General features: G+C 43.6%; 1 non-coding gene across 1 annotated transcript; it reads right to left on the reverse strand.

Moving 5' to 3' along the window:
• Positions 1-11,600: 11,600 nt before the first annotated feature.
• trnap-ugg (transfer RNA proline (anticodon UGG)) lies at positions 11,601-11,672 on the reverse strand. Its single transcript has one exon. It is a non-coding gene; the product is annotated as a tRNA-Pro (tRNA).
• Between the last annotated feature and the right edge of the window lie 124 nt (positions 11,673-11,796).

Here is an 11,796-nt window from a genome sequence, read left to right on the forward strand (position 1 = left end):
ATTGCAGGCATCCTTTCAACTTCCCAAACCTCAGTGATGGCTTCACCTCAGAACAATGTTGGTCTATACACAACATGTGCACATTTTGATTTGTAAATGACATCCCCTCCAGAGAACTAATTTGAAAATCAAATGATGTGTGGCTGTGGGTGAAGCAGAGGCGGGACTCTGGTAGAAGCAGGCTCGACGTTGATGACATGGATGAAGCGGGACTCGCAGGCCGGAGCTGACTGGTGATCTCCGGGGGCCGACACGGGACAGCAGGTGAGAGTCGACGGTGGGATCTCCGTAGGACATCGGGTAAGTTCGAGACAAGACGAGGGGACAGGTCAGGTAGACTGCAGGCACGCTGACAGGTTGCAGAGACAGGTAGACAGAACTGTGGTCAGAGCCAGACGAGGAAAAAGGAGGATGAACACTTACAGCAGCTCTGGCAGCGTGATACCGGGTGAGAAGACGGAACGGACTGTCAACGCAGGAGTGCAGAACCAGGGTTTATATATTCCAGGAGGTGATCAACTTGATTGCCAGCAGCTGTGCAGACCAATCAGGGGCGGGGCCATGGGAGGTGTCTGGAGGCAGGCAGTGGAAAAACACGGAACCGAACAACAAGCGACAACGCTGGAAGCAAGTGTTTAAAGGACGCTTCCACTGCCTTGAAAGTCCAAAGGAGGTACATATATGTCATTTGTAAGCATTTGCAAAGACAGGAACATCATACCAGTCAAATCACCTGCGGCCAGCAAAACCTCCCTTGTTGTGTCTTATGGAGGTAAATTACACATTTGCAAATCGGATTGTTTTGCAAATCTTCAGTGAAAAACCCTGAAACCTGAAGCCAGCAGGAGAAATAACTAAGTGTTACTGAATGTCACATGGCCAGCAGCAGAAGACCATGATTTTGGGTCCTAAAATAATTCAAGTTCAATGTTGACCATTCACTTTCAGCTTTTCAGGCTTTTTAGAGATGGTTCCGTTCCCTTTAATTTGACGGCGCTTGGGAATTAATTTCCTTATCATCTCCTCAGACAACTCTCTTAACCTCAGTACTACTTAAAGACAGTAGTTTGCTTGAAAGGTCTCTGAAGCCACTTATCACCACTTCTTAGTGATATTTACAATTTGTTGGAGCCATTTTATAAACTCTTCATAAATTAAGTAAGAATTCAGCATAGGGAAAGAATGCCGGTATTTATGACAACGGAGCTTTTAATTTGAAGATGTTTCAGGAAAAACAAACCATTGTTGCAGGAAGGTGTAAGGCCACACATACAAACACATAAAACTAGGTAACTAGCACGTCACAACGTTTGATAAGCAAACAGCGTTGACGTCACATTTGATCATCTCCTCCATTTGGATATTTAAAACTGAGCATGCAAAAAGTTTGTGCCACAGTACTTGAAAACTGAAGTGAGCAGACATTTCCTGCAGATATGAGTGACTGTTAGCGACGGACTGCAAAATTCACACACGCACTTAAACACACACAAACAGTGTGAATAATACAAATGTCTGCTATGTTATCAGTGCTTTCTGCAGTGTATAACTGTGGAACCTGGGGACTTAGTGTTGTAATGGAATAATAATAGAAGTCCTATTTGTTTATACGTGCACTTTTTATGCACCAAATGTATCTCTGCACGTTCTAATCTTGTGAAACCGTGATTTCATAAATGTCTTGAGAATTTCATTTAATTTGGCAGAATCCTTTTACTTGGACTCAAGGATGAGCTGATGACATTTTGGTTAACTGTATTGAGTCGTTGCAGTTGTAAAATGCTCTGAATTGGGACGGCCCTTTATTTGACTCAAAACTGAAAAATTACTAAATGAAACAACTGAAAGTCATGGCTTCAGAAGTTTACTTGGGTAAAAGTACTCTGAAAAATATACCAATTATTCCATTTCCATGTTAAATAACAGCTAATCAACTAGCTAATTATAGCCGACTCTGTTAAAGCAGTAAGTAAGAAATGTCTGCTGTGTTTCTGCAGTTTATCACCTAGAGGATTTACTGCTGTTATGAAATAACAAAATAAGTCTTATATATATTTTTTGTGTGTTATGAGACACAGCAAACTGTTTTGACCAATTTAAACTTTACCTTTATGGGTGTCGCTGAGCACGGTGGGCAGACAGATGGGAAGGAAGTCAACATTAAACATTATAACCATTATTATCCACTTATCTCTCCTTAACCGGATACTGAATTTGTGACAGTAATCTTTGGTGTCCACCGTGACATTGTGGTGATTGTATGGATCTTCTGAGCTACAACATCTACATGAAAAGCATTGTCTATTGTCATGGCAACAAATTAGTGTTCTATCAAAAGCAGCTTTATTGCAACCTGACTGGAGGCAAACAGATGGTAAACAAACAATATGATTAATAATATCCTCTTTTTCCTAGATATAGAAAACTTTGGATCAGACTCAGACTCCGTGGGAGTCGTGATTGTGGCCAGTGCAGATAAAGAGAGACCCGATAAAGCCAGAGACTGGTAGACATGTGAGAAAGACAGAATTGAGGTGGACGAAGCTGGATCACGGCGATTACAATTGGAAGTCGGGGTAAATGCATCCTGCTTGAAACTGGATACCTGCGACTAGGACGTGAATAGAAGAGGAGAGAATGCTACAATATTTAAAACAGAAAACGAAAAAGGCAGCTACTGTTGAAACTAGCACGGGGATTACAGGAATGGCATGAGATGAACCAAATTTGGCATACAGTGGGTACGGAAAGTATTCAGACCCCTTTAAATTTTTCACTCTTTATTTCATTGCAGCCATTTGCTAAAATCAAAAAAGTTCATTTTATTCCTCATTAATGTACACTCAGCACCCCATCTTGACAGAAAAAAACAGAAATGTAGAAATTTGTGCAAATTTATTAAAAAAGAAAAACTGAAATATCACATGGTCACAAGTATTCAGACCCTTTGCTCAGTATTGAGTAGAAGCACCCTTTTGAGCTCGTACAGCCATGAGTCTTCTTGGGAATGATGCAACAAGCTTTTCACACCTGGATTTGGGGATCCTCTGCCATTCTTCCTTGCAGATCCTCTCCAGTTCCGTCAGGTTGGATGGTGAACGTTGGTGGACAGCCATTTTCAGGTCTCTCCAGAGATGCTCCATTGGGTTTAGGTCAGGGCTCTGGCTGGGCCAGTCAAGAATGGTCACAGAGTTGTTCCGAAGCCACTCCTTTGTTATTTTAGCTGTGTGCTTAGGGTCATTGTCTTGTTGGAAGGTGAACCTTCGGCCCAGTCTGAGGTCCAGAGCACTCTGGAAGAGGTTTTCTTCCAGGATATCTCTGTACTTGGCCGCATTCATCTTTCCTTCAATTGCAACCGGTCGTCCTGTCCCTGCAGCTGAAAAACACCCCCATAGCATGATGCTGCCACCACCATGTTTCACTGTTGGGATTGTATTGGGCAGGTGATGAGCAGTGCCTGGTTTTCTCCACACATACGCTTAGAATTAACGCCAAAAAGTTCAATCTTGGTCTCATCAGACCAGAGAATCTTATTTCTCATAGTCTGGGAGTCCTGCATGTGTTTTTTGGCAAACTCTATGCGGACTTTCATATGTCTTGCACTGAGGAGAGGCTTCCGTCGGGCCACTCTGCCATAAAGCCCCGACTGGTGGAGGGCTGCAGTGATAGTTGACTTTGTGGAACTTTCTCCCATCTCCCTGCTGCATCTCTGGAGCTCAGCCACAGTGATCTTTGGGTTCTTCTTTACCTCTCTCACCAAGGCTCTTCTCCCACGATTGCTCAGTTTGGCTGGACGGCCAGGTCTAGGAAGAGTTCTGGTCGTCCCAAACTTCTTCCATTTAAGGATTATGGAGGCCACTGTGCTCTTAGGAACCTTGAGTGCTGCAGAAATTATGTTGTAACTAGTGATGTTACGAGGTGTGCCGACGCTTCGAAGCGTGTGTCGAGTAATGGAGGGGGCGTTTCCTCGAAGCGTGTGTCGAAGCTTGCTTCATTTAGGGGAGGAGCCAAAAATGATGACGTCCGAAGCCTCGCTGCCGGCTGTACCACGTGACTGCTTCGGGAAGTGGTTCAGGTGTTGCCGGGAGGTTTGACGGCAATATAAACCCCTCAGGCTCCATTCAAAATGTGGGTTGTTGGTGGAGAGTTGAGGTCAGTTGAGAGTTTGGATAGTTTAGAGAGAGAGAGAGAGAGAGAGAGAGAGAGAGAGAGAGATAGTTTGGAGATTTAGGAGAGTGAGGAGAGAAGGAGGTGATAAGATGGAGCCAGCTGGGAAGAAGAGGATTTCCCCTGTATGGGAACACTTTGATTTGATAACTCCTAATAAGGTAAGCTATATCTAACTCTATTTCAGACACATTAGGTTTGCTTATCAAGAACTGTATTTTTCAGTTTCTTATTTTATTCAAAGGTGAGGTGTTTATTGTGCTCCAAGGAGTTGGGGTACAATAACAACACCTCATCCATGCTGAGGCGTTACCGTGCCTTGCATGAGAATAAGGAGGAAACTGGAGCTTCACCCAGCCAAGGTAAGTCATTACAATATTACAAATGCACCATCACAAGTTTTCCCTGTTCACTTTTGTTTATTGTGCAAATAAAGACAGGTAACAGACACTGTATTTATTCTCTTTTAACCAGCCACCAGAAAACCAGAGCTGGATGAAGCCCTCGTCTCCATGATAGTGAAGGACACACAGCCCTTCAGTATTGTGGATGATGTTGGATTCAGGGCATTTGTGTCCAAACTGGATCCTAATTATGTCCTCCCTACAAGGCAGGTATGTATGGGTGCATGCATGAAACAAATGAGTACTTTATTGTGTCTCACAGTTCAGCACTATATATTTTTTCCTTTAGGCTCTGAAGGCCATGGTGGAGGCCAAGTATGAGTCAGCTAAGGAGAAGGCTAAGGCTAAAGTGGAAAAGGTGGCTGCTGTTAGCCTTACTTCTGACATGTGGACATCCATAAAACCAAAAACGGTTGAGAAACTGTTATTTCTGAATAAAAATGAATAAAATGTCCCCTGTCCTATACATCATTGTCCAAGTTACACAAGCATATTCAGTCCCCTCTTCCTAGTTCCACAAACACTTCCACTGTCCTCTGCCTGCTTAAGCTCATGCCATTTTCCTAAAGTGACAGAAAAACATGATTACACAACCTGCCATATCATATGATACTACCATTTTGGGAAAATGTACACACACAGAATACATTCAAAAGATATTTTATTATGCACATATGTGATAATTTATGTACAGAAATTATTTGGTCATACATTTTTGTAATTCATAGTCATTCCCAACAGCCATAACAGACACAAACATTCAATGCATCACATGTGGTTCAGATACAGCTGCCTGTCATTATACACTTGGCCAGTAGGTGGTTTCGTGTGCACATGAAGCTTCGAGTAATGAACCCTTTCTCGAACCAATTGGCTGAAGTGGTTCGATGCCTCATGAGGCTTCATCTCACCATCACTAGTTGTAACCTTGGCCAGATCTGTGCCTTGCCACAACTCTGTCTCTGAGCTCCTTGGACAGTTCCTTCGACCTCATGATTCTCATTTGCTCTGACATGCACTGTGAGCTGTAAGGTCTTATATAGACAGGTGTGTGCCTTTCCTAATCAAGTCCAATCAGTTTAATTAATACAGCTGGGCTCCAATGAAGGAGTAGAACCATCTCAAGGAGGATCAGAAGAAATGGACAGCATGTGAGTTAAATATGAGTGTCACAGCAAAGGGTCTGAATACTTATGACCATGTGATAGTTCAGTTTTTCTTTTTTAATAAATTTGCACAAATTTCTACATTTCTGTTTTTTTCTGTCAAGATGGGGTGCTGAGTGTACATTAATGAGAAATAAAATGAACTTTTTTGATTTTAGCAAATGGCTGCAATGAAACAAAGAGTGAAAAATGTAAATGGGTCTGAATACTTTCCGTACCCACTGTATTTTAGCCAGCAGAATCGTATGATTTGAGGGTTGAGGAAGCTTTGCCGGATCTCATGTAGTGATTGACCGAGTCAGCTAGATGACGCAGAGAAGGAGTTAGTTCAAGATCAGCTCGTTGAACGACGGCCAGGCCAGGGGGAACGGTTCTGCAGATGGACATCTTTGGTGGAATTCCTGGAATTTGAAACGGGACAAGCAGTCAACAGCATGGTTTTCACTTCCAGGAATGTGTTCGGCTTTGATTATGACATTATTTTGGACAGATAGCCAGGTGATGCGGTGCATGAGTGACATGATGAGGGGAGAGGAGGAGCGGCCTTTGTTAATGTTGCTGACTGATGCCTCGTTGTCACAGAAGACTGTCGGTCTTTGTCTCGACCAGCTGGGACTCCAGATGTGGTACGTGACTGTGATGGGGTATATTTCGAAGAGGGCCACGGACTGAGGAATGATCCTGAAGGGCTCGCTGAGGGGCCCAGACTTCTGCAAACCACTCCCCCTGAAAGTAGCCTTTGGAGGGAGCAGTGTCAGTGAATAGTTGGAGTGAAGTTGCTGGTGTCACATGGTCCTTGTGGAAGAATGAGATTCTGTTCCAATCACTAATCAGGGTTTTCCAGAAAGCCAGTTCTGACGTGGACGTGGAAACCGGGTCGAGAGGGTCTTCGGCGCTTGAGGCGAGAACTAAGAGGTGGGAGATTCAATTCAATTCAATTTTAGAAGGGAAAAAGGCAGGGGAGAAGAGGAGCTAATGAGCTGAAACGGCGAGTGAGGCTGGGATTGGATGACTGTGATGAGTGGGAGGCAGAAGGAGAGAAGAGGTGTGACGAGGAAGAAGAGAACGCGAATGGTCCTGGCTCAGTCTCATCGTTGAACTGCAGTAAACTTCCAGTTCTCTGATAACTCCCATCCCTCAAGTGAAACTGCTCCATCAGCAACAATAAAACGTACAATTATTGATGTTAAAAGTGTGCATTTTGTTAAATAGTACATGAATCCTTGATTTATGTTCTGCTTCATGACGTTTGATGCCCTAAAATATCGGTGTCCTTTCTATTCCCTCTCAGCTCGGTGCAGTTCTAACCAACAAGGGTTTACTGACCGACTTCAACCTGAGGTGGAACATTCAACACTAAAAAAGAAAAGCCAATGGATGAGGTCATCCTCTGTAACTGATCATATTTACAAGATACAAAGGTAGAATGCAAGAAACTATAGTAGGTGTTGCTGAATGACTTTGAAAACCATCTCAAATACGTTAACACAAAAGGTTGTCATCTTCACTTGTGCCTTATCTGAATACTCGACAAAATCAAGAGCAGATTCAGAAAAAAGAACACAAACTACATTATTTATCGTTCCCGTTGAAAATCTTATGAAGTATCTTTCACATTTTCAGTACAACGAAGCACCAGAATTAAAAGTAGTTTTCTGCTGCCTTCTCTGTTAAAAAGACTCTGACCTCTGACCTCTGACCTCTGAAACGTGCCTGCACATCACTGCAGTGAGAAGTCAACAGGTCACGAGAATTTCATGAGGTGTTAAGTTCATTTTTAAACTATGTTTTCCTATTTTTAAATGTTAAAAACAGCTTGCAGAGAAACTTCTTCAATGTGTGAATACATAAAGGGTTCCCTGTCTTAGCTTTGTTTTAAACAACGATGATTTTACCACAGATTGTTTGTCGGTGTGTTGTGAGTGATCTCCGTATAGACCGAATGAAGCGCTTACAGATGTCTTCATAGAAGTTCAAATCATTTCTCTCCTCTGACACACACACTCAAACACGCACACTCACACACACACACACACACACACACACACACACACACACACACACACACACACACACACACACACACACACACACACACACACACACACACACACACACACTGTAGCATCACAAGGGGCCAGGTAGTGGATGGATGCTACATCTCCTTTGTAAATCAGCTGCCACACCACAAAATGGCGGCCGATTTACAAACTGCGTGTGTGAGAGGAAACGTAGCTAAAACCACTGAAGATAACGTGTCTTCAAACACAGATAACAGAGAGTTGTTGCTAGGACGGGTTGCTATGTGTGTGTGTGTGTGTGTGTGTGTGTGTGTGTGTGTGTGTGTGTGTGTGTGTGTGTGTGTGTGTGTGTGTGTGAGAGAGAATATTACTCAATCAGATATCTAGATTAAGACTTCAACATGGATCATGAACACCAGCCGACACACTTCTCTTAAACTGGTGACTAATATGAACACAACAGTTACTCTGAAATGTTTTAATCTCTGAAATTTAATCTATCGGCTAATTGATCTGTAGAAAAAAACATGTGGGACCAACGACCGGACCGTAAAGTAGAGACAGCAGCCCATTGGTTCATTTTCTTGAGTGACAGCGGGCCGGTCCAATCACATCTCTGAATCCACCTCAGCCCTCCCCCTCTGTCCTGTTTCTCATGTCAGATGTCCTGCAGATCAAAGATCAAAGGGGATGAGACTCTGTGGAGAGACAGGAAGTTAAAGGAGGACAGTAGAGACATGACCTCTGGAGACAGAGGAGGAGAGAGACAGGGAGGATGAGGAGGAACAGAGGAGGAGAGACACAGGCAGGATGAGGAGGGACAGAGGAGGAGAGAGACAGGCAGGATGAGGAGGGACAGAGGAGGAGAGAGACAGGGAGGATGAGAAGGGACAGAGGACACAGGAGGAGAGAGACAGGGAGGATGAGGATGGACAGAGGACACAGGAGGAGAGAGACAGAGACAGGGAGGTTGAGTAGGGACAGAGGACACAGGAGGAGAGAGATCCCCTCCTCCTCATGACCCCCCCTCCTAATGACCCCATCTGCCTCAACCGGTTGGGGTGAGAGGAGAGCAGAGAGAGAAAAGGACAGCATAGAGATACAAGAGAAGAACTGTTGGTGGAGACGACAATCACAGAGCAGAGACATGCAGCTCCATGACGGGACATCTGGAAAAGAAAGAAGAGAAACTATGTGAGTGAAGGAACTGAATGGAGACAACAGATAATAATAAGAAACTATGGGAGAGAAGAAGATGGTGAGGTATGAGTCAGTTAAAGAGTAGGAGGAAAGAAAAGAAGCTCAGCATGTAACGAGGTCCCCCAGCAGCCTCGGCCTATAACAGCATAACTAAGGGTTGGTTCAGGTCTACCTGAGCCTGCCCTAACTATAGGCTTTATCAAGAAGGAACGTTTTGAGTCTAATCTTAAAGCTAGAGAGGGTTTCTGACCCTCCAACACAAACTGGGAGCTGGTTCCACATAGGAGGAGCCTGAACACTGAAGCTCCGCCTCCCATTCTACTTCTGGAAACTCTAGGAACCACAAGTAGACCAGCGTACTGAGAGAGAAGTGCTCTGCTAGGATTATATGGTTCTATAAGATCTCTAAGATATGATGGAGCCTGGTCATGTAGAGCTTTGTAAGTCATCAAGAGAACTTTAAATTCTATTCTTGATTTCACAGGAAGCCAGTGAAGAGAAGCTAAAACTGGAGAAATATGATCTCTCTTGTTAAATCACGTCAGTACTTTTGCTGCAGCATTTTGGATCAGTTGCAGGTTTTTAATGAGTAATTTGGACATCCTAACAACAAGGAATTACAATAATCTAGTCTAGAAGTAACAAACGCATGAATGAGTTTTTCTGCGTCACACTGAGGAAGGATTTTCCTGATTTTATTAATATTACGTAGATGAAAGAAGGCAGTTCTGGAGATTTGCTTTCTCTGGTGTCTAAAGGACAAATCCTCATCAAAGATGACTCCATGGTTCCTCACAGTTTTGCTGGAGGCCAAGAGAATGTCATCTAGAGTAACTAACTATAACAGTAACTATATGGGTCCATTGTTTTCTTTCCACTGATAGTCAGTCATGTTTTATATAAGTGAGAGATGTTTGCAGAATGTCGTTGGATACTGGAGAGGATTACAGTGTACAACAAGAACTTTAACGACTTGGATTCATTTGAACATAATTATAATAAATTGAGATGTTGTTTTCAAAGTTTGTCTGCTGTAAACATTGGTTCTTTGGCTCCTTGATGGTCTAGTGGCTAGGATTAGAGGCTCTCACCGCCGTGGCCCGGGTTCGATTCCCGGTCAGGGAATGAAGCAGCAGAATCCCTATTCTATACCAAAGTAATAGTTCTCTTGTTAAAAGAGCCAACTTTGGGACAACGTGTGTGAATTACGTTTGTTGTCATCCTTCCTCATTGTCATGTCTCCCTGATGCAGATTGGATCAGATTGGGTGCTCACACCACCAGTCAAGAATGAAGTCTTGATCAGGGAATGATATTTTGGAACTGCAATACACTGGTGTCCAACCAAGAGATATCCCCCGCCTTAATTCGATGGCAAAATTCAAAAGTGAATCTAATCTGTCTCAGTCAAATTAACAGGGAATCACTGTGTCCAAAAGAGATGGATGAAAGCTTTGCTGAATAGTGAAAGCCGGGTGCCAAACAACCTAAGAGAAGCTCAGGTTTGGATGGACTGAAACATTCAATGGGCTGCCACGTGCAATATAGGACATGCAATGCAACATGCCTACTTGTATCCAAGTTTCATAGGTTTCATCGCAGATTTAAAATTGTTCTGTCACAAAAAGATCCAAATCAGAAGACACATCACATTAGGTGAATGGCATTTATTGACTTGGCTTAACTCATGCATTGGCCAGGAGTTGAACACAGGTCAAATACTTGGGAAGCAGCTATTCTCACCACTATACCAGCAATGCCTGGCCTGATACATGGCCAAGGCGGTATGTGACAATTTAAAAGCCCGTATTGCCATTTGTCAACATCTGATGTCTGATGCGTGAATGAAGGGAGAAAGGGGCAATAGTGGATCTCTACAAAAAGCTTACACCCATGCATCTCATGAAAATAGGAGTAAATGTCACAGATCTTGTAGTTAACGGGATTCAAACCTGCAGGAGACTCTCCGTCGGATGCCTCATCGTTACTTGTCCAAAAGAGCAAGTTGAAACACTTTATGCCAGCCTCTAATTGACATCTTCAACTTTCGTTTGGCCTTACCGCCTTACAGGGGCAGCTGGGCGGGTGGCTGTGGTAGCCAGACCACTCTGTCCCAAAAAGGACGCGCCTTTACCAGGTGAATGCATTGGCCAACAATTAAACCGTGTCCAACTGCTTGGGAAGCAGCTCTTCACACCATCATACCACCAATGATACATCCCTTCTGCCTTTTTCTTCAGTGGAAGTAGCTACGACACCTTCAACCGTAGATGCTGGAAAAACAGAGAGAAAGAGCAGGATAACCCTTCTCATCAGTTTCAGAGGAAAGAAATTTAATTCCTCATCAAAATACATTGAATTGGCCTGAACAACTAAGAACCGATCCCTGATAGTGTTGCGGCGAGTATTCGGAGCTTTCACCGCCACGGCCCGGGTGTCGATTCCCAGTGAGGGAATTGTGAGGTTGTCTCAAACGGAGAACAAATGCCAATATTTGGAACGTTACCACTGTCTGAATCACTCACTCTTCCTCTTTTCTTTGTTTTCCTGTTCCTGACTGGACGTCATTGGGCTCTCAGACAACAATAAATGCTCCATACACAACACATTGCTCTAATCGCAGAGGTTCTATTACAGAATTGTGGGCTCGTCCGGGATTTGAACCCGGGACCTCTCGCACCCAAAGCGAGAATCATACCCCTAGACCAACGAGCCATGAAAACATGCATTTGGACGTCCTTTTAGAGAGCACCTGGACATTTTAGTACTGCCTTAGTAAGTGTACTAACATGAAATAGTTCCATATGTGAGAATACCAAAGGAAGTACGGTATTCAGAA

Source organism: Brachyistius frenatus, unplaced genomic scaffold, assembly GCF_029030835.1.
Source record: "Brachyistius frenatus isolate BFR_SWC_R1_liver_20210118 unplaced genomic scaffold, ASM2903083v1 Contig_699, whole genome shotgun sequence".
Taxonomy (NCBI): domain Eukaryota; kingdom Metazoa; phylum Chordata; class Actinopteri; family Embiotocidae; genus Brachyistius; species Brachyistius frenatus.